The 19,822-nt window shown below is 41.1% G+C and overlaps 1 protein-coding gene across 11 annotated transcripts in view; it reads left to right on the top strand.

Moving 5' to 3' along the window:
* LIMCH1 (LIM and calponin homology domains 1) overlaps positions 1 to 19,822 on the top strand; it is a 282,053-nt gene that overhangs the window by 124,718 nt on the left and 137,513 nt on the right. The window lies entirely within an intron of this gene.

Here is a 19,822-nt window from a genome sequence, read left to right as displayed (position 1 = left end):
TTGATTAATAATTAAAGGGTTTTGTAATAACTGCCAATCAACATAGTTTGTCAAACTAACTTGATATCATTTAAAAAATCTTATTTCAAGTTTGGTTGGTGAAGATACTAGAATTGATTTAATATACCCCTGTCAGGATTTTGACTTGGTACAGTGTGACGTTTTGATTAAAAACACTATATAGTTTGAAAATGTAACTATAAACAGGGAATCATCATTGAGCAGGTTTGTTTCTAGTGGAGTCTCCCAGGAGTTGGTTATTGGATCTGTACTTTTTACATTTTTATCAATTGCCTGGGAAAAAAACCTAAAATTATGACTAATAAGATTGGTAGATAGCACAAAAGTTGGAAGTGGTAAATTACAAAATTGACAGTTCACTGATTCAAAGGGATTCGTGTTGTTCGGTAAACTGGGTTCAAGCAAACAATATACATTTTAATGTGGCTGAATGTAATTGCATACATCTAGGAATGAAGAGTGCTGCTGCTGTATGCCATATTGTGCCCAGTTCTGGAGTTCACAGATAAAGGATGTTAATAAAATGGAGAAGGTACAAAGAAGAACCAGGAGAATGATTAAAAGATTAGAAAACCTGCATTCTAGTGATAGCTCAATAGCTTCAGTAGCTACAGGAACTCAATCTATTCAGCTTAATAGCAAGAAGGTTAAAGGGTAACTTAATTATTGTCTTTCAGCACCTACACGGGGAACAAGTATTTAATAATGAGTTCTTCAGTAGGCAGAGAAAGGTGTCACATCCTTCAGTCTCTGGAAGCTGAAGCTACACAAGTCTGTGCTGGAAATTAGGTGTAAATTTTTAATGGTGAACCACTAGAACAGTTTACTAAGGGTTATGGTGGATTCTCCATCACTGACCATTTTAAAATCAAGATTGGATGTTTTTCTAAAAGACCTGCTCTAGGAATTAGCTTGGTGAAGTTCTGAGGCCTGTGTTATACAGGAGGTCAGAGTAGATCCTGATGTTAGAATCTGTGAGCCTTCCTTTCAATAGGAGAAAATGGCTTTTTAGCGGGGTGGAGTCAATAGTCTAATTTACTTTTATCTCAAAACACTAAGAACTCCAGATTAAATTCATAGCTGCATAATTTTAAACTGATGTTAAAGGTAAAGTAAAACTTATCTGTGGGTGTGAACCCTTCAGTTTTATGATAGTCCCATATGAATTATGGTGCCTGTTCTGTCACTAATTGGATTGTAGATTTAGTTGTATAAATCCCAGCAATAATGGAGATTACTTATATACAATTACACACATCACCCCTGTTGATTGTGGAGGCAATGTTCCCCTTCATAATTTTCAGGTTCAAACATTTCTAATTTAGGTAGAAACAAAAATGTGACTTAACATTTGTGTGTATGCACTGACTTATTTACCTGGTCCAAGATTAAGGAAACAAGGAGGACATTTGCTGCTTATAAATCAAGTTGACTAAGTTTGTACTATTTATGAATGCCATAACTTTTTAGTCCTTGAGGACCTGATCCTTTGGCCCCTTACTGACAGGTATAGAAGTTTAAGTACTGGCCACAGTTTTAGGATTTCACCATGGTGCCTGAAGTAAGATGGTGCTGTTTGACTCTTCTATGAGGGTCCCTAGTGTGTCACTCACTCACTCAACTCTGAAAATCATCTTTTTTTAACCCTGCCCATTTTTTTAAAAGTACATTTTAAACTTCAAAAGTACTTGTAGAGATACCATTCTTGGGTGTTTATTAAACTGTAGCCTCTTGGTATTTTTTCTTTTAATCACTGTGTTTTAAGAGGTTGGATATGGTATTATGTAGGGATGTTAAATATCGGTTAGTTGAATAGTCAATTAACCTCGTGAATTCTTATCAGTTAATCGACTTTTCTATGGTCCCCGGGGGAAGGGGCCAGCAGCCAGTGCGCTCTGGCCCTACTCACAAGGAGCCCCCTGCCACTGTGCACTGCTGCCTCTGTATCAGAGGCAGCAGCGTGCAGTGCCAGGCAGGAACTGGTCCATGAGGGGAGACAGTTTTAAAAACCAGCTCTCCTCGTGGACTGGCTGCCTGTTGCACTGCGCTGCTGCCTCTGATACAGGCTGAGGTTTGGGGCTGAGCCGGGATGCTTGCTCACCAGGTTCGGAATACACTGTAAATGCAGAACTGCAGCAGGGGCAGGTCCTGGACCCGATGCAAACAAGGACTGAGCTGGGCTGCTGGCCAGCCTGCTAAACGATTTACTGGCAGGAGGGGAAATGCATATAGTCTATAGCATTAACCTATAAGCTTTTACTTATTGGTTAATCAGTTAATCAACTATGCTACTACTATTATGATGAATTTTTTCCCATATTGGTTTGTATGATGCCCAAGGTAACTTGGTGGTAATGGGAGGAACAATGTAAATAGTGCTTTTTTGTTGTTTCACTATATATTGCTGAGTCAAACTCCTGCATCCTTAAATTTAAAAATTCCATCTGGTTTTAGGTTGTTCATGTAGTGAGTTGCTTTTCATGTGTTTGAAAGTATTTTTTCCTATTTCTGTGCATCTATTTGCCTTTTGTTTTTTTCTAAATATTTCTCCAGTTATAATAGTAGACTAGGGGGGAAATACTTCCCCAACTCAAAAGTGAATTTAACAGTGAGTACATCCGTCTAGACTGGTATGGATGAGTTGTTTAAAACAAAACCTCATAAATATCCCATTGTCTTTTGACTTGTAATCCAATTCTTCTGTCCTTTGTAAGCATTATGGTTTACCCAGGTGATGAGCAACTTATAAATGCTCTGCACAAATCCAAAATATCCATTGACTTCTATGAGAAAAGGATCAGGCCTCTAGTCTGTTGTGAGGTCTTTAAAAATTATTTTAAATGAGTAGATGTCATAAGTATCTTTATAAAATGTAAAGGATAGCTTTTCCTTTTTTTTCCTCCCCATTCTACCATGGCACATGCCTGAAGAAATCTGGAATACTAACACTGTAATCCAGAAACAGCTGTACTGTTTAGCTAGCTGACTGAGGCACCTGAGGGACATTCCTTCCTTTATCATAAGATCTTGTTTATTATATAAGCTGAAGTTGGCTTGACACAGTATATAGTCACTAGGGTGAATGAATTGGAAAGAAGCATGTATGACTCACACCAGTGCATGCACAGTTGGGTGGAAATGGCCTCTAGAAAATCAATAGCTTTTCCACTCTCAATGAAACAGTTTATTTCAAACTCTAGAGACTGGTTCTGCCTAAAACTGTAGCTGTGGTTTACAACAACTTAGTGAAAAATAGGGTTATTTTAACATGCATCCACTTACAATATTCTATACATGATCACACGTGTCCAGAATTTCAGTGCTCAAACGCTGTTCAGGTCTGATAAATATTGATTCTTTGTTCTTTTGTTGCACACATGTAAGAGCTGACATGATGAGTATTTGATACAGCTGTGGAGGAAAACAGATCCAACTGTTGATGCTTTTTCAGAGCTGGAGATAAAGCTTCAATATAACTTCCATGCTGAATATTTGGGAGTATTTATTTTTAGCTAGTTTCTATATCCAAGGCCAAATGGTCAAATTTACTTCATAAGTGTTCAGTCCATAGCTCTACAAGCAGCTTAGTTCAATTAAATCTCAAGGTACTGCTTACATATTTTTGGTGAGGGTCTGCTAAGAGTACACTGTCCAATTTGTTGATATTGGGCTTTCAGCCATCTTGGCAGGAGGTTCTGAGCACATCCTGATCGGCTCTGTGGACTCCTGGTGGCTGCAGCTGTAGCCCATATACTTCTGTTTAACATGGTAGTGGCTTCTCAGAAGATAAGAATTTGTACTGGAAAATATTATGCATGAGTAATCTATTTTATCTACTGACTGAGCTGTCTTGACGTTAGAGCCTAGTAAAAGATGGCTACATCTCAAGCTACTTTGAAATTTCATCTGTTATCATAGGCTTCCACACAAGGCTTAATAAGGAAGGATTCATGGCTCATTGATAAATACTGTACACATTAGAACATCTAAATAACTATTATTTTGTATTGTGGCAGCAGTTAAAGATTGAGGGATCAGCATCCCATTAGACACGGTACAAACAGGAAGTCCAAGACAACACAATCCCTGTGCAGTCAGAGAGATCACAGTATAGGATTTTGACCATTATCATAGGTCAAAATACAACTTTCAGGTCTGATTTTGATTTGCTTCCAAATTCACGGTGGCTGCTTCTCCTGTTAACAGCAGTATAAAATTGGTACTTTGCTAAAACCAAATGGAACTTAGACATCAAAATGTTAGATTGCTTCTAACTCTAGGATCTACAGTGTTTGAGTACATACTACATTTGATAAGCTTATGCAGGAATGAAAATGTATTTTATTTGTCAATATAAAAATACAGCTTTCCTTTTTAAAAATCAAATGTACCGTATATCCCAATAATATGTTATGTCAGTAATTGTGATGGAGTGTTTCATTTAAAAGATCTTTCTTCTGAAAACATGGATCTTCGAGCCAGGAGTTGATATTTGACTTTCAGTTGTTAACATTGTCAATCTTCCAGAAACTCCATCTTTGTGTTTTACTACAGACATCTGGAGAGGTATTTTGTCTGCTTCATTGAAGAGAAGCCCAGTTAAAGTTATGACATTTTTATACTGAAAAGAGCAGTGGTTTAGAATAGATTTAGTGATTTAATGAAACCAGCAATTTTTCTTTGAGTTCTAGTTGCTGTTAATTCCATCCATTTAGTGTAATATGAGAGAGAGAGAGAGAGAGAGAGAGAGAGAATGAATATATAGTGGTTACCATTTTTAAAAGTTGGCTTATACTAGGGATGTAATAGTGTGGTTGATTAACTGTTAAGCAAAAGCTTATAGATTAATACCATAGACCAGCATTTCCTAAACTGTGGTCCGCAGCCCAGTACTGGTCCTTAGGAAAAAAAATACTGGGCCTCAGAAAATGTTTTGCAAGATTTCACCTTGCTTCCCACAACCCTCAAGATGAATGCCGCACTGAACTCCCAGTGTCAACGGAGGTAGCGCAGGCTTCCTGAGGGGTTGGGGGGCAGTTCTGCAGCTGCGCACTAGGTCCCAGAAGTGCGCAGGCTGCTCCCCTCCCTGCCCCAACAGCCGGCGCGGTACCTAAAATGCCGGTCCATCACGCACTGGGGACTTTGTTCCCCTGTTGCCTTCCTGTGTGCAGGGGAGTGGGTGGGGATCTGGGACTGTGCCGGCCCCAGCTGCTCGGGCGGTGCGTGCTGCCATGGGGCGCAGAGGAGCAAGGCGCACGCTGCCCAAGCGGTTGGGGCAGGTGTGGTCCGGGACTCCCCTTCCCCCTGCACAGGAAGGCATCAAACGTGCAACGGACCAGCGTGTCAGGTACCGTGCCACTGTTTGGGGGAGCGGCCCACGCACTTCCTGGGCTTTGGCAGCTACAGGACCCCCATGTATCAGTCCCTGTTCCCTTCACCCCCCCAGACCCCCACAAGTACTTTGTCCCAGCACCCATAAAAGCACCCTGTCCCTTCCCCAGCACCTGCAAGCACCCTATTCCCTGCCCCAGCACTCATTGGCACCCTTCCCCAGAACTCCGTGCCAGCACCCACAAGCACAGTTGGGGCCACATTAGTGAGGTTTGAGGGGCTTGGAGGGGTTGTGTTTTTGTTTCTCACTTGTCTGGCCCCAACTGACATTTCTGTGGGCTAAAGTTGGCACTGGGGGCTTTGGGAGGATCAGAAACAATTTTATTTGCATATTTGTCATTTGCTTAATGAATATGCAAATATGCAAATAAATGTTACCGGTCCTCCAAAAGCTCATGAATGGATTTACTGGACCCCAGTATCAAAAAGTTTGGAAACCCCTGCCATAGACAACATGCATTTCCTTCCGCCCCCCCCCCCCCCACCCCCCACCCCCGCCCCAGCCAATAAATTTTTTAGCAGGCTGACAGCAGCCTGGCTCAGTCCTGGCTTGCGCTAGGTCCAGGACCTACCCCAGCTGCAGCTCTGCATTTAAAGTGTATTAGGAGCCGGGCAGGTAGGCAGCCTGGCTCAGTTCCAGCTCTTACCTGGTCTGGAAGCTCAGCCTCCTTCTCCCCTCCCCCACCTCAGACAGGGGCTACTGCCACCCTGCTTGCTTTGTTGCCTCTGTATCAGAGGCAGCAGTGTGGGGCAACAGGAAGCCAGTCCACGAGGGGAGCTGGTTTTTAAACTGTCTCCTCTCGTGGATCTGTTCCCACCTGGCACTCCACGCTACTGCTTCTGATATATAGGTAGTAGCGCGGAGTGGCAACGGGTTCCTTGGGAGTGGGGCCGGAGCACACTGCTGCCTGCCCCAACTTCAGAGACTACAGAATAGTCAATTAACCGGTAACAATTCATGAGGTTAATCGACTATTCAGTTAATCAGTATTTATACCAATAGTTATTTCATACCACTAGGTAGTGATACATATTTTTCTTACTTGATTATTTTAATAAACTTAGATAATTTTAGATACCACTGAAGATAAATGCTGATTTTTCAATGGTAACACCTCTATTACTTCTCAGACAAGTTTTCGGTTGCAGATTCTCCTCTTTGTCCCTGAATAATGTCACTTTGTAAGAAGAAAGACATTTATGCCTTATCTTTAGTTTAAAAGGGCTTAGTAGAGTTTATGGCATTACTTCAGTTCCTTGCAATATCCCCGCAGGAATTTAGACGTTTACTTCAGAGTCTGTGTGAAAGAATCTAACATAATAGTAGGAAATAGCCAAGACAAAGTTGAGAGGCTGAACTTTTGCTCTTGTGTTAGCTCATTTTTCATCACTAATGAAGAAACATCTGTATACTGCAATATCTAATTTTCAACTTGTATATTGTGCACAGCTCTGTAATATTTGTGAAGTTGAGTAATAGGAAAACATCTCTCCAAATGCCACCTGAGTGCATAGTTTATACTTCGAAAAGAAGAGAATCATAACATACCATGTTAAAAAGATTAGTTCCTTTTTAAACAGGTTTTTTACCAGGTTATTTTGTTAGGAAGTTTGTCTTGGCAAAATAATCATCAGGAACTTGCTAGAAACCTTGTTAAGAGTCATAGTTGCTGGTATCTGGGATTTGCTTTAAAAATGGAACTGTTGAATAAATTACTGTACATATTTGGATTTATAAGTTTCCTTATAGATATTTCAGAACTATGATTGCTTCTAGGGCCTTGTTAATTAAGTCCAATAGATTAATTAAATATTTTATTTCCAGGTAGATGACATTCACAGGATAAATATGGTGTACATATGTCGTCTGTCTATATATTTTAGAAATGTGCATCTGTCTGTCTATCTGTCTGCAAGTCTGTTTTTTCAAGAACACCTAAATGGTAAGAGCTAGGACCACCAAATTTTGTATATAGCTTCCTCTTATCCTAACTTAAAACAAGGTTTGGTTGTGCTAGGAAAATGGAAAGTGCCAGGAATGGGACTGTTTTCCATAACATGGAAAGTGGAGAGGGCAGAGAGGGGAGGGATGTGATATTGAGAGTGGCCACCAGACTGGGTAAGTAGCCAACTTGCCCCAAACTCTTTCCCCTCTGGTCCTTGGCCACAGCACCTGGAGTGGGGGAAGACCCCTGCCAGCTGGGAGTGGGAGAAAAGACTCCTGGCCAGCCATAGGGGGAGAAAGACCTCTGTCAGCTGAAGGGTGGGGAGAGAAAAATCGTCACTGGATTGGACCCAACCTAAGCCCTCCTTACCCCCAACCCTCACTCTCACAGCCACACATCCCCAGCCCACTGCCCTGAGCCCCTCCTCAACTTCCAACTCTGATTCCAGCACCCCCGATATCCCCAACCTCCTGCCCGACCCCTCCACATTCCCAAGGCTCTGCCCTTACTCCTGCATCCCCCACACTGCCAGCTACCCTGTGTTGAGGGACCCAGGCAATGCCAGGTAAGTCTTCTAGTAAGGAACATAATAAGGAATTTAATTTCATGGAAAGTCAATGCATAAAACTTTAATGGTGTACATTGTTATGGTGAACAATTAGGGAAAGATGAAATGGTCTGAAACAATTTTATTTGTTACGTTTCTAATACTTACTGCTTTACAAAAAGTTCCTTCCCCTTATTTTTTTCCCTTCACCACTTCTTTATTCTTTTTTTTCCTGTAAAAAAGGATTCAGTGGCTTGTAGTTGCAACATATTTCTGTCTTGTAGTATCCAAACTCATAATACAGGATACATTTTCCATTTCTCTATTCTACACATGCGTTGGTGATTAATGGCATTGGTTTGTTCAGAGGCAATCTTGCAGCACAGCTGTCTCTGAATAGAAGTCTTGCTGCTTAAGCTGAGCCACTGTTTTAGATGGCTATGAATTTACTTCTACTTTACTTCCCTTTTATTCTCATGTAGAGAATTGGCATTGATAGCCACATTGGCATTGCTTGTGAATGGTAATGGATGAAACGGGTCAACATACACATGGCAAAGACCTTCAGTGGTTGGCTACAGATTCTGTGATGTAAGCAGTGCCATTCTAAATAGTCAATGGTTTTTCTTATACTACCTGTGCTTGACCCCAGTATTAACATCTGAACAAATTTGACTAAAATAATACCTTTGGTGTGACCAGTGGTCAGAAATGGCATTGTGTGTTTTGCCTCATCATTGTTTCATCTGTAATGTGTGCTGGATTCCAGCTGTAATAGAGTGTTGTTTTTAATTCATTTGTTATCCGTCATTGCGTACTTGTTTTTTCCCCAAGCCCTCTGGACTCTTCTTTCAAATGAAATTTTCATTCCATTTTTCCTTTCTATCGGATTAGTGTCACCTGGGAGTGACAAAGCAACCTTATAAATTGCATACTTTCCTGTTACTGAATTTAGCCAAGTGCTATGTTCATATTAATCTCTGTTTTTTATGAAAGTGTAGAAGTGAACAAAAGGCTTTTCTTAGCTACATTTCTTCCTTAATGGAGTGTGAACTGAGTCCAATGATACCATAGCTAATGTACGATCAAAAACTAAATAAAAGTGCTTTTGGTTGCAAAAATTAATTTGGATCGTTGGCAGTAGAGAATTCAGAGCAATCCAAGAAAATAGCAGTGGGGGGTAGTGGCATAAAACTAAAACTTTTAGTTGAAATTCAACTGTTTTTCAACTGGATTGATAGGTTTATTGCTTTCAACCTTACAAGCTTTCTCCATAAACCCATCTCTCTCTTCAATCCAGAAAAGAAGAAACTGGCCAAATGCAACACTAGCAGAAATGTCTGTATTAACATCTGCATCTCTGTGGAAAATATTCATTGGAGGAGCTGTGCATACAGCACAGATGGATTTGGCTCAAACTCACACACTTTAAATATTAAAGTTAATCATCACACTGACAGTAGTATCTGTACTGGAGACCTAACCTACCACACTGGTTTACATTGTATTCTTCAGCTATCCAAGTTTAATCTTAAATTGACCTAATATTTGCAGAGTGAAGGGGTGCATATGCAACAGACTATCAGCTGGCATGCTGTACAATCAGAAAAGAGAGGTAAATAATACCACTAATTTTTCAGTAGTAGCTTTGCTGTTCATTTGTAGAGCTGAATTAAGACATAAACCATATTTTAAATATAGTAATGAGATACAAAGAAGCTATTCTGCAAATTACTTTAACACAAAAGAACCCCCCTAGGATATTCATCAAATGACTTAATTTTGAATAAGCTTGTATAAATTTTGAATAAGCTTGTGTAATGTGTAATAAAGAGCTTAGAACTGATATTGTTGTGGCTTGTTGGTATCTCCTTTGTTTTGTGCTTTGAATAATATGCCAAGGACAGACTGCTTTGCAGTCAGTGCCTGTTATTAAAAGGAGCCTTTTAGCACTGGGACCTGCAAAATGTTCTGACACTCTATTCATGTTACAGTTAAATAGACTGACACATCTTTAGTGATTTGTGGACTTCATTTACTGTTTTGACAGATACTTATTCCCTCAAGATATGTGTTAATGAAAGATAAAAGAAATCAGTTAGATTTGTTCATTAAAAAGTTTTTCCCAAATCTTTTTTCAGTATAAATATAACATTTTTTAAAAAATTGATGAGTCTTACAATTCTCCTCAGTTCTTCTATGTGCTAAACTAGTAATAGCCTTATTTTATTCTTGAAAGTGTTAATTGCTAGAATGCATGTCTCAACATAATAGGGTGTGCCTGGCTGCTTTTCATAATGACTGGAGAAAGCAGCCCCTCCTCTTTCTTCCAAAAAGTCACTTAGAAAATATTATTGAAGCAATAGGCTTGTCATTTTAATTTTCCTGTATTCAACTTGAAGTTGAGGGGCAAGAGGATTGTTCAGAGGTTAATTTAACTTGAATTGGAAGTATTCCATATAGATGTAATCTTAAACAGTAGCTGTTGCTTAAGTGGAGTGAGTAGGGACTCGATCTGATATGTTACTTTGGTGAATGTTCTTGTTTATTTTCTTCTTTGGTCACTTGGGGTTTCATATCAGCATTCCAGATTAGAAAGATGCCATATGACCTCGCTGGATCTATAAAGGAGATCAATCTTCTCTCACATGTCTGCAATTAAAATAGTCTTCATTAGGAACTGGGGGTCTCTAGCAGAAGGCAGCATTTTTGGCTGCTTCTTGGGTAACTGCTCCGTAAAATAGTAATGTGGATGGATTTAGGTACAAAGGGAGAAAACTTGTGGCCTAGGATTGGCTGCAAAGTCATGTAATTGTTTCATTAAGCAATGGGCATGGAGTGATTAGGCTAATGTAGACCCATGAGCAGATTTAAACTGAGTATAATAATTAATACCAGGCCAACTGGTTGCCCATTCAGTCTTATCTCTGGGGTGTAGGTTGTCAGTGGACAATGATCCTGTTGTTGTGCTTGAGCAGTTTAATGCAAGGTCAGTTCCCTATGATACAGGCAATTTATTATAGGACTCTTATCAGGTATCTTTGACCATTCGATCCGCTTTATGCTCATTAATTCATCTCTTCTGAACTTCTTCCAGCATTCCACATTCTGAAGCAGCATCAAATGCCTGTTTTCAAAATATCTTTTTTTTCTTTTAACTATGAAATTCTTTCCAAAATTGCACACTTAAATCAGATCGGAAATAATCATTTCTGCACCAGTGATGATTTGGCAATTCAATATTTCATGACCTATAGGGGCTAAAGTTTCATATGTCATTGAAGTGGTATACTTAGTTTCAGAAGGTCAAGAGTTGGGTTAATTGGAGCTAAGAGCACGGCCTATAATTAAGGTTGCCTGACACTTCCCATTATAAAAATCTGTTTTCAGTTGCTTATAACTGTGCCATCCTTTAATCATTCAGACTGAAACTTAGGGTGTGTCTAGACTACCTAGTTTTGTCGACAAAAGTGGACTTTTGTCGACAAAACTATACCAGCGTCTACACTACCGCTGAGTTCTGTTGACATAACGTCGACAGAACTCAGCAGTTTTGTCGACGCTGGTATACCTCATTTTACGAGGCATAACACCTTCTGTCGACAGAACTCTGTCGACAGAAGGTGTTATTGCCTGTAACATTGCGTCCAGACTACGGAGTTCTGTCGACAAAGCAGCTTGCTTTGTCGACAGAACTCAATGTGCCTGGACGCTCTTTGTCGACGGAAGTTTTGTCGACAGTATCTGTCGACAAAACTTCCGTCGACAAAACGCGGTAGTCTAGACGTACCCTTACTGTGCCATGTGTCTGCCTGAGACTGATGGTGTGTTTTTGCCTCCTCTCTCCTCAGTTTCAGCAAAAAAATATATATATATTTTTCCCACCAGAGAATGAAATTAGGAAAACGACATTGTCAATAGTGAAAAGGAACTTTTCAACTTTTTGTTGTTGAGAGGTGCTGGTGCATCAAGGTTTAGTTTGTTGAAAGGGTGACCTTTGTGTCAGATGCCCATTGGCTGTACCCATGAAAACCACCCAGATTTGATCAAGTTCTTAAATAAGGCATATCGTGTGCTCATTGGAGACTTATTAGAGTTTCACTGTTATATTTTTACAAAGATCCTGTGTGTACAATCCCTAAGGCTCCCAGAGCAGGACTTTCTCTGTAGTTGCTGATCTTGGGTTTGCTGTGGCACGAGGCACAGGAACTAATGGCAAGTGCCTTTCTTCTATGCTCTCAGTGCTAGTCCTGTTGAAGCCTGGCAACATGGAGGAGGTGGAAGGAAAGCGACTAGAATACACAGGGTTCAGGGGAGGTGGCAGAGAGAATAGATTGTGACACAGAGGACAGGCATCTTTACCTCTCTCAGAATGGAGTCCTATGATTTCTTTTTCCCCCTCCACTCTGGTCTGAGTCTTGAACTAGAGTACCTCATTCTCCACTTGTGGTTACTCAGCAGGCCTCTTTGGGTTTGTCCTCTGCAAGTCTTTTCTTTGGGAGCTTTGACCTAGTGGAGAAGAATGACTCCAAAAAAGTGTTTTTTTTTTATGAAAATAGGAACAAAACATAATAGAAGTAAAGGGGTTTAACGCAATAAAACATCCCCCAGAACATTTTCCATTGGTGTATGGGTGTCTAGAACCCAGCTGGTGCTGGTAGAGACTCTAGCTAGCATGAGCAAAAGTAGCTGAAGAAAGGACCTTTGGACATTCAAATTATTTCCTACATCTTTGACAAGATGACTTCTTCTCAGTGCTAATTGGCCTTTTGCCCCAACTCTTTTGATGCTGCTTTCCCTCTCCTACAGCCACCTCAGCTTCATGCCATTCCTGCCCTTCTTCCCCCAGCTCCTGTCCCTCATTGCTTTCTTCCACATTTAACTTATCTTCTTTTAAGTAACCCCAAAATAACTGTGGAAGTAACATACTTAATGCTATCACAGGGTACGTCTACACTTGCTCCCTAGTTCGAACAAGGGATGCAAATGTAGCCGACCAAAATTGCTAATGAAGCAGGGATTTAAATATCCCGCACTTCATTTGCATAATCTAACCCGTGAGCTATTCCACTCACCAGCTGATTCGAACCAGGAAGTGCGCTCTGGGATGCTTTCGTTCAAATCGGACCCCTTGGTTCGAACTAATGTTACTCCTCAAAAAATATTTAAATCCCTGCTTCATTAGCAATTTTGGTCGGCTACATTTGCATCCCTCATTCGAACTAGGGGGCAAGTGTAGACATACCCACACTGTTCAGTCTCTTTGTGGATTCACCCAGCTGGCTGGAGTACGGGATGGAAGGCTGGGGCAGGGCACTGCTTCTGCTTTCCCCTGGCCAGCTACAGCACAGGGAAGGGAGGCTGGGGAGGCGCACCGTCTCTGCCTTTCCCAGATCGGCTGGAATCGGCCCCATGGCCTACCATGAAAGACCATGGGGAGGTGTGTTCCACCCTGTGGGAACCCCCCTCCCCCAGAGTACGGACCAGGACCTCCACATGCTTTATGAAACTGACTTATGAATACCAATATGTGTAACTCAAAGATGCTTCAGACAAATTGCCTCATGTAACCTATCAATTTTCATGTCTTAATCTGCTGGGTTTGTATATCTATCTTTGGTGTGTGTATCATTCTTGTGTGTAAAGTCAGAGGCATGGAGTGGTTTATGGTTTTAAAAGTATAAATACAAGCCATCAAGGCTGTTGCCCTCAATGTCTGGGTGACCATCTGTATACAGGCTCTTTTGTCCTTTGAGTCCAAGCAATGGCTGGTCTTAGGAAGTCACATGATCACCCCAACTGGTTGCTGTCCCTTTGTCTTTTTAGCTGGCATGGCACACTGAAGAGGATAACTAAAGACCCCAGGGAAAAGGGGACTTCTCTGGTTTGTAGTTTTAGCTGGATTAAAAACAGTTTAGGGTGAGTTTGTGATAAGTGTGAGAGTTAGTTATGTGTTTCTTGTTGTTTTAAATTTGTAATACAGGCAGTCCCCGGGTTACGTACAAGATAGGGACTGTAGGTTTGTTCTTAAGTTGAATGTGTATGTAAGTCGGAACTGGTACATAGTGTAGGGGAAACTCTAGCCAAACATTTCTCCAGAGCTCAGTTTTATTCTCCCACACCTCACTTCCCTCAGTCCTTTATTCTCAAGCTGAGGTGTCTGCTGAGAAAAGCTGCTCTGCATCTCCCTGGTCTGCTGGGGGGAGGGGGGGGGCGCTAGCTTCGCGTCTCCCTGGTCTGCTGGGGGGAAGCAGCTAGTGCAGGGTTGCCTCACCCCGTTTGTAAGTAGGGATCCGATGTAAGTCGGATCCATGTAACCCTGGGACTGCCTGTATACTTTGCTCTGTCTGTTTTTACTTGCAACCACTTAAATCCCACTGCTTGTACTTAATGAAATCACTTCTATTTACTATCAAACCCAGTGTAAATTGTTACCCGGGCGAGTGATCAGTCTTTACATCTTCCTTTCATTCTTAAAGGGGACTTGCCTTAACAATTTAGTTGAGGTTCTGATCCCATTTGGGGAGTGGTTTTCCTGGAAGCTGGGCCCCAAACTGCATTTTCCTCAGACCTGAAGTGTTGCAGTGTCTGTGTTGTTTCTCTGTGGGCGAAGGGGAGAACGGTGATCTCAGCTCTGTGCCTTGGCTGGGAGAGACTAGGTAAGCTGGCCCAGCAGTACAGGGTGGTGAGACTACCCAGACAGCAGAGTGTCAATGGCTTTGTCAACACTCTGGGAAGCACCTCCAAGGGGTTTTTCTGTGACTGCACCGTCTCACAGACTGCAGCAGCAGCTGAAGTCTTGGGCCCTTGGGCCCTTTTAAATTGCTGCCAGAGCTCCAGGTGGCACTGGCTGGGCATCACTGAAGGACTGGCTGGGGGATGTACTAGCCCCCAGCCCTGCTCCTTCTACCCGAGGCTCTGCTGGCTCCCAAACCAGTGAAACATTTAAGTTATTTTCACCCTTGGCAGGGACCATTCTTCAGCTCTGCTTGTACTGCACCTAACTCAGAGGCGTTCCATTCTTGGGTGGCCTTTAGCCATTACTGTAATAAACAAGAGTTTATGTAACAAATACTATATCAGATAAACAGAATGCATAATAAAATTATTACAGGAATTCCCAACCTCTTTATGACACTCCAGCTGAGGCTGCAGCCTAAAAGCACATGAAATTAAAGCCATGGTTGAAGCATCTGAGCTATGTTGATGTGAGATACTTTATTAATCATAGAATACTAGGACTGGAAGGGACCTCAAAAGGTCATTGAGTGCAGTCCCTTGCCCTCATGGCAAGACCAAATACTGTCTTCACCATCCCTGATAGACGTTTATCTAACCTACTCTTAAATATCTCCAGAGATGGAGATTCCACAACCTCCCTGGGCAGTTTATTCCAGTGTTTGACTACCCTGACAGTTAGGAACTTTTTGCTAATGCCCAACCTAAACCTCCCTTGCTGCACTTTAAGCCCATTGCTTCTTGTTCTATCCTCAGAGGCCAAGATGAGCAAGTTTTCTCCCTCTTCCTTATGACACCCTTTTAGATACCTGAAAACTGCTATCATGTCCCCCCGCTCAATCTTCTCTTTTCTAAACTAAACAAAACCAATTCTTTCAGCCTTCCTTCATAGGTCATGTTCTTTAGACCTTTAATCATTCTTGTTGTTCTTCTCTGGACCCTCTCCAATTTCTCCACATCCTTCTTGAAATGCGGTGCTCAGAACTGGACACAGTACTCCAACTGAGGCCTACCTAGTGCAGAGTAGAGCTGAAGAATGACTTCTTGTGTCTTGCTCACAACACACCTGTTAATGCATCCCAGAATCATGTTTGCTTTTTTTGCAACAGCATCACACTGCTGACTCATATTCAGCTTGTGGTCCACTATAACCCCTAGATCCCTTTCTGCTGGACTCCTTCCTAGACAGTCGCTTCCCAGTCTGCATGTGTGAAACTGATTGTTCCTTCCTAAGTGGAGCACTTTACATTTGTCTCTATTAAACTTCATCCTGTTTACCTCAGACCATTTCTCCAATTTGTCCAGATCATTTTGAATTATGACCCTATTCTCCAGTTGCAACCCCTCCCAGCTTGGTATCATCTGCAAATTTAATAAGCATACTTTCTATGCCAATATCTAAATCGTTGATGAAGACATTGAACAGAGCCGGTCCCAAAACAGAACCCTGCGGAACCCCACTAGTTATACCTTTCCAGCAGGATTGTGAACCATTAATAACTACTCTGAGTACTGTTATCCAGCCAGTTATGCGCCCACCTTATAGTAGCCCCATCTAAGTTGTATTTGCCTAGTTTATTTATAAGAATATCTTGCGAGACCGTATCAAACGCCTTACTAAAGTCTAGGTATACCACATCCACCACTTCTCCCTTATCTACAAGACTCGTTATCCTGTCAAAGAAAGCTATCAGATTGGTTTGACACGATTTGTTCTTTAGAAATCCACGCTGGCTATTCCCTATCACCTTGCCACCTTCCAGGTGTTTACAGATGATTTATATGTATTTATAAAAAGTCTTCTTGATTCCCTTTATTCCTGTAGCTAGTTTGAGATCCTTTTGTGCCTTTGCCTTTCTAATCTTGCCCCTGCATTCCTGTGTTCTTTGCCTATATTCTTCCTTTGTAATTTGTCCTAGTTTCCATTTTTTATAGGGCTCCTTTTTTATTTTTAGATCATGCAAGATCTCATGGTTAAGCCAGTGTGGTCTTTTGCCATATTTTCTATCTTTCCAACACAACAAAATAGTTTGCTTTTGGGCCCTTAACAATGTCCTTTCAAAAACTGCCAACTCTCCTCTGCTGTTTTTCCCCTCAGTCTTGATTCCCATGGAACCTTACATATCAGCTCTCTGAGCTTACCAAAATCCGCCTTCCTGAAATCCATTGTCTCTATTTTGCTGTTCTCCCTTCTACCCTTCCTTAGAATTGTGAACTCTATGATTTCATGATCACTTTCACCCTAGCTGCCTTCCACTTTCAAATTCTCAACCAGTTCCTCCCTATTTGTTTGGATCAACTCTAGAACAGCTTCCCCCTGGTAGCTTTTTCAACCTTCTGAAATAAAAAGTTGTCTCCAATGCAGTCCAAGAACTTATTGGATAGTCTGTGCCCCTCTGTGTTATTTTCCCAACATATATCTGGATAGTTGAAGTCCCCCATCACCACCAAATCTTGGGATTTGGATGATATTGTTAGTTTAAAAAAAGCCTCATCCACTTCTTCCACCTGGGTAGGTGGCCTGTAGTAGACTCTTAGCATGACATCACCCTTGTTTTTAATCCCTTTTAGCCTAACCCAGAGAATGTGTTTATAACCTAATTCCAAAGAGAAGAACATTGCCATTGCCTGGAAAATAATGATTGATAAAATTGGGAAACATATAACTTTTGTACACTCGAAGCTGCCTCACGGAGAGCTGTTTATAACATCTTTCAAAGATATTGTGGTTTTGTTCCCTTTTGTAATATGTGGGGTATAAATATGTAAAGGATTCTAGCAGCAAGTTCCAGCAATGCTTGCAAATGAAAAACAATGAGAATGAAAGTCTAGTATAAGGTAGGTAGCTACAATGTGAATGTGTCCTTATAAGGCCATTGACCTTAACTGTAAACTAAGGGGTACTGCCTTTTTTGTTGAAGGGCAATTAATTTCTTATGCCAGCTCATTTTTCGCCTGCTTACAGCACAGACTGCCTGTTTGTATTAGTTTTATAGTATCCACTTATGGCTCATCTCAGAGCCTGAATTAGATCAGCTCTAATTCGTTCACATAAAATGTGTTTATTGACCATTATAGAGAACATGCCTGCTTTTTAAAAGCATGCATTTCCTGAAACAAACTCTTTATATCAGTAAGAATCAGAAAAATGATAGCTTGACAAAGCAAATACCTTTCATACTGTTGCTCAGAGTTGTTGCTGTAGGGCTGTGTTAAATGAAGCAAAAAAAAGTAATTTAGCAGTTATCATAGAAACAAAAGGCATCTTGGGTCAGATTGACTATGAGTTTTTATGGACAACGTTTTACTTCTGAAGGTTATAATTTTTCTTAATGGCCAAGCAGGGCACTGGTACGGTTGCTTTGAGCAAATACCCCAGGAATACATGTAGTTTATTAGGATTTTGAAAGGCACTAGAAAACATTTTGGGGAAGGACTGTATTTAGAAAGTCTTTGAATTTGTGCCTTGCCTCTAGTGATAACCACTGATGAGCTGTACTCTTAGTTACTCCTGTAACCAAGCTTTCTGCACACAACACAGAGGCTATGTGACTTGTATTGCAAAATACTGCATGCAAAGAGAGTTCATACAAAGAACAAATAGGACAATAACTTGATGTATACTTCCTGTGTACTACCTGAAATCTATATGGGCATGAATGAATGCTATGATCTCCAGACTGAAAGGATCATTCTTTGTGTCTCCAGCATCTTTCTCCTGCTAAGCGTATCCAGACTGGGGGGTAATCATGTACCTAAATCCAATTTTCAAAAGCACCAAAGTCATTGAGATTGGAAAGTCAATGGGATTCGGGTACTCTTGAAAATTCTTGTCATTAGAATTTAAGGACTGTGTATACTCCCACCACCTATTTATGAAAAGCTTCTCTTGCACAGGGTTGAATGCCATGAGGCGGTGCTATATACACTGTCCTCCTTTTTCAGTTTTCTTTCTCCATGGCACACATCCCTTGATGCAGAGCCTGGCCAGAAGCGGGTAGGTAATTGGCTGAAAGGGAGAGGAGACTAGCTTTGGTGCAGAGGGACAGTTCAGATTAGACAGGAAAGAAGTACGATGTGTTTATGCCTGGTTCTACAGGGATCACTTTCCAGACTCAGCTCACACCCCTTCTAGGTTCTCGAGGAACTGTTATGTTTCTTGAAACTCCTGCTGGTCTTCAACCTGACTTATGCTAGACCTGTCCAAAACTCAGAATTAAGTCTATGAAATTTGAAACAGCCTTGTCCAATTATTTTTCATTCAAGTGCCTTTTTCCTTTTAGTAGCAGCAATTTTGTGGGTTTGGTACCCAGTCTCATCTTAATATGACTGTTGGTGAAAGTCTGATTAACAGCAGTATGTTACAAAAGAATGTCTAACAGGCAATCAATAAGCAGGTTCCAGGAAACCAGTGTGAGAGCACAACTCTTCCATAACCCCAAGCTACCTCCTGTATAATATCATAGTTGCATAATGCCATAGCTGAACTGAACGTCATGGTGTGGAGCATATGTCCTCAGACTTTCAGAAGATAATACTGGTTGTTTGTTTATTCCTCAACTTCTATCATTGTTTATCATGAAGCTGAATAATAATCAGCAATGGGTTGCATTGGAGTTTGTATTAAAAGTATATTAATGTTTCTGATCAACTATACTGAAGATCAATACTTCACCTCGATTGAGTCTGTTTTTGGGAGAATGAAATGGATGCCTCCTTTCCTAGCATTACAGTTGTAATTTTCAATTTTGTAAGCTGGCTTTCACTCGAGCTGTATGTGCTGGTCTGCCAGCAGGTTTATCTTAGCCATCGTTTCCTTAATTTCACAGTGAAGATCAGACTTCCAGAAATTAGATATCCCAGAGCTTCTTGGTGGAGTTTTCCTGTGTGCTCTCAACTAGGACAGCAGACCGAGCTGCCAGATGCTATGAATCATAACAATTGTCCTTAGAGTTGTTGCTATTTTAGTGATAACCTTGTGGTAGCAAATATAGCTGCTCTGTTGCCATTTGGACAAGTACTTATTGTGAAGGCAGGGCCAGACTTTGCTGAATGTGATCCATCTTCCACAAAGCTTTGTAAACCTACTCAATGTCTAGGCCACATGGTAAGAAATTCCGCCTCCTGCAGAATTGGCTACATGGCTAGCAGCATGGAAGTTGGGCATATCTTACCCCAT

This window comes from Pelodiscus sinensis, chromosome 5, assembly GCF_049634645.1.
Source record: "Pelodiscus sinensis isolate JC-2024 chromosome 5, ASM4963464v1, whole genome shotgun sequence".
In the NCBI taxonomy this organism is placed as follows: domain Eukaryota; kingdom Metazoa; phylum Chordata; order Testudines; family Trionychidae; genus Pelodiscus; species Pelodiscus sinensis.
This window is presented reverse-complemented; position numbering and strand designations above follow the sequence as displayed.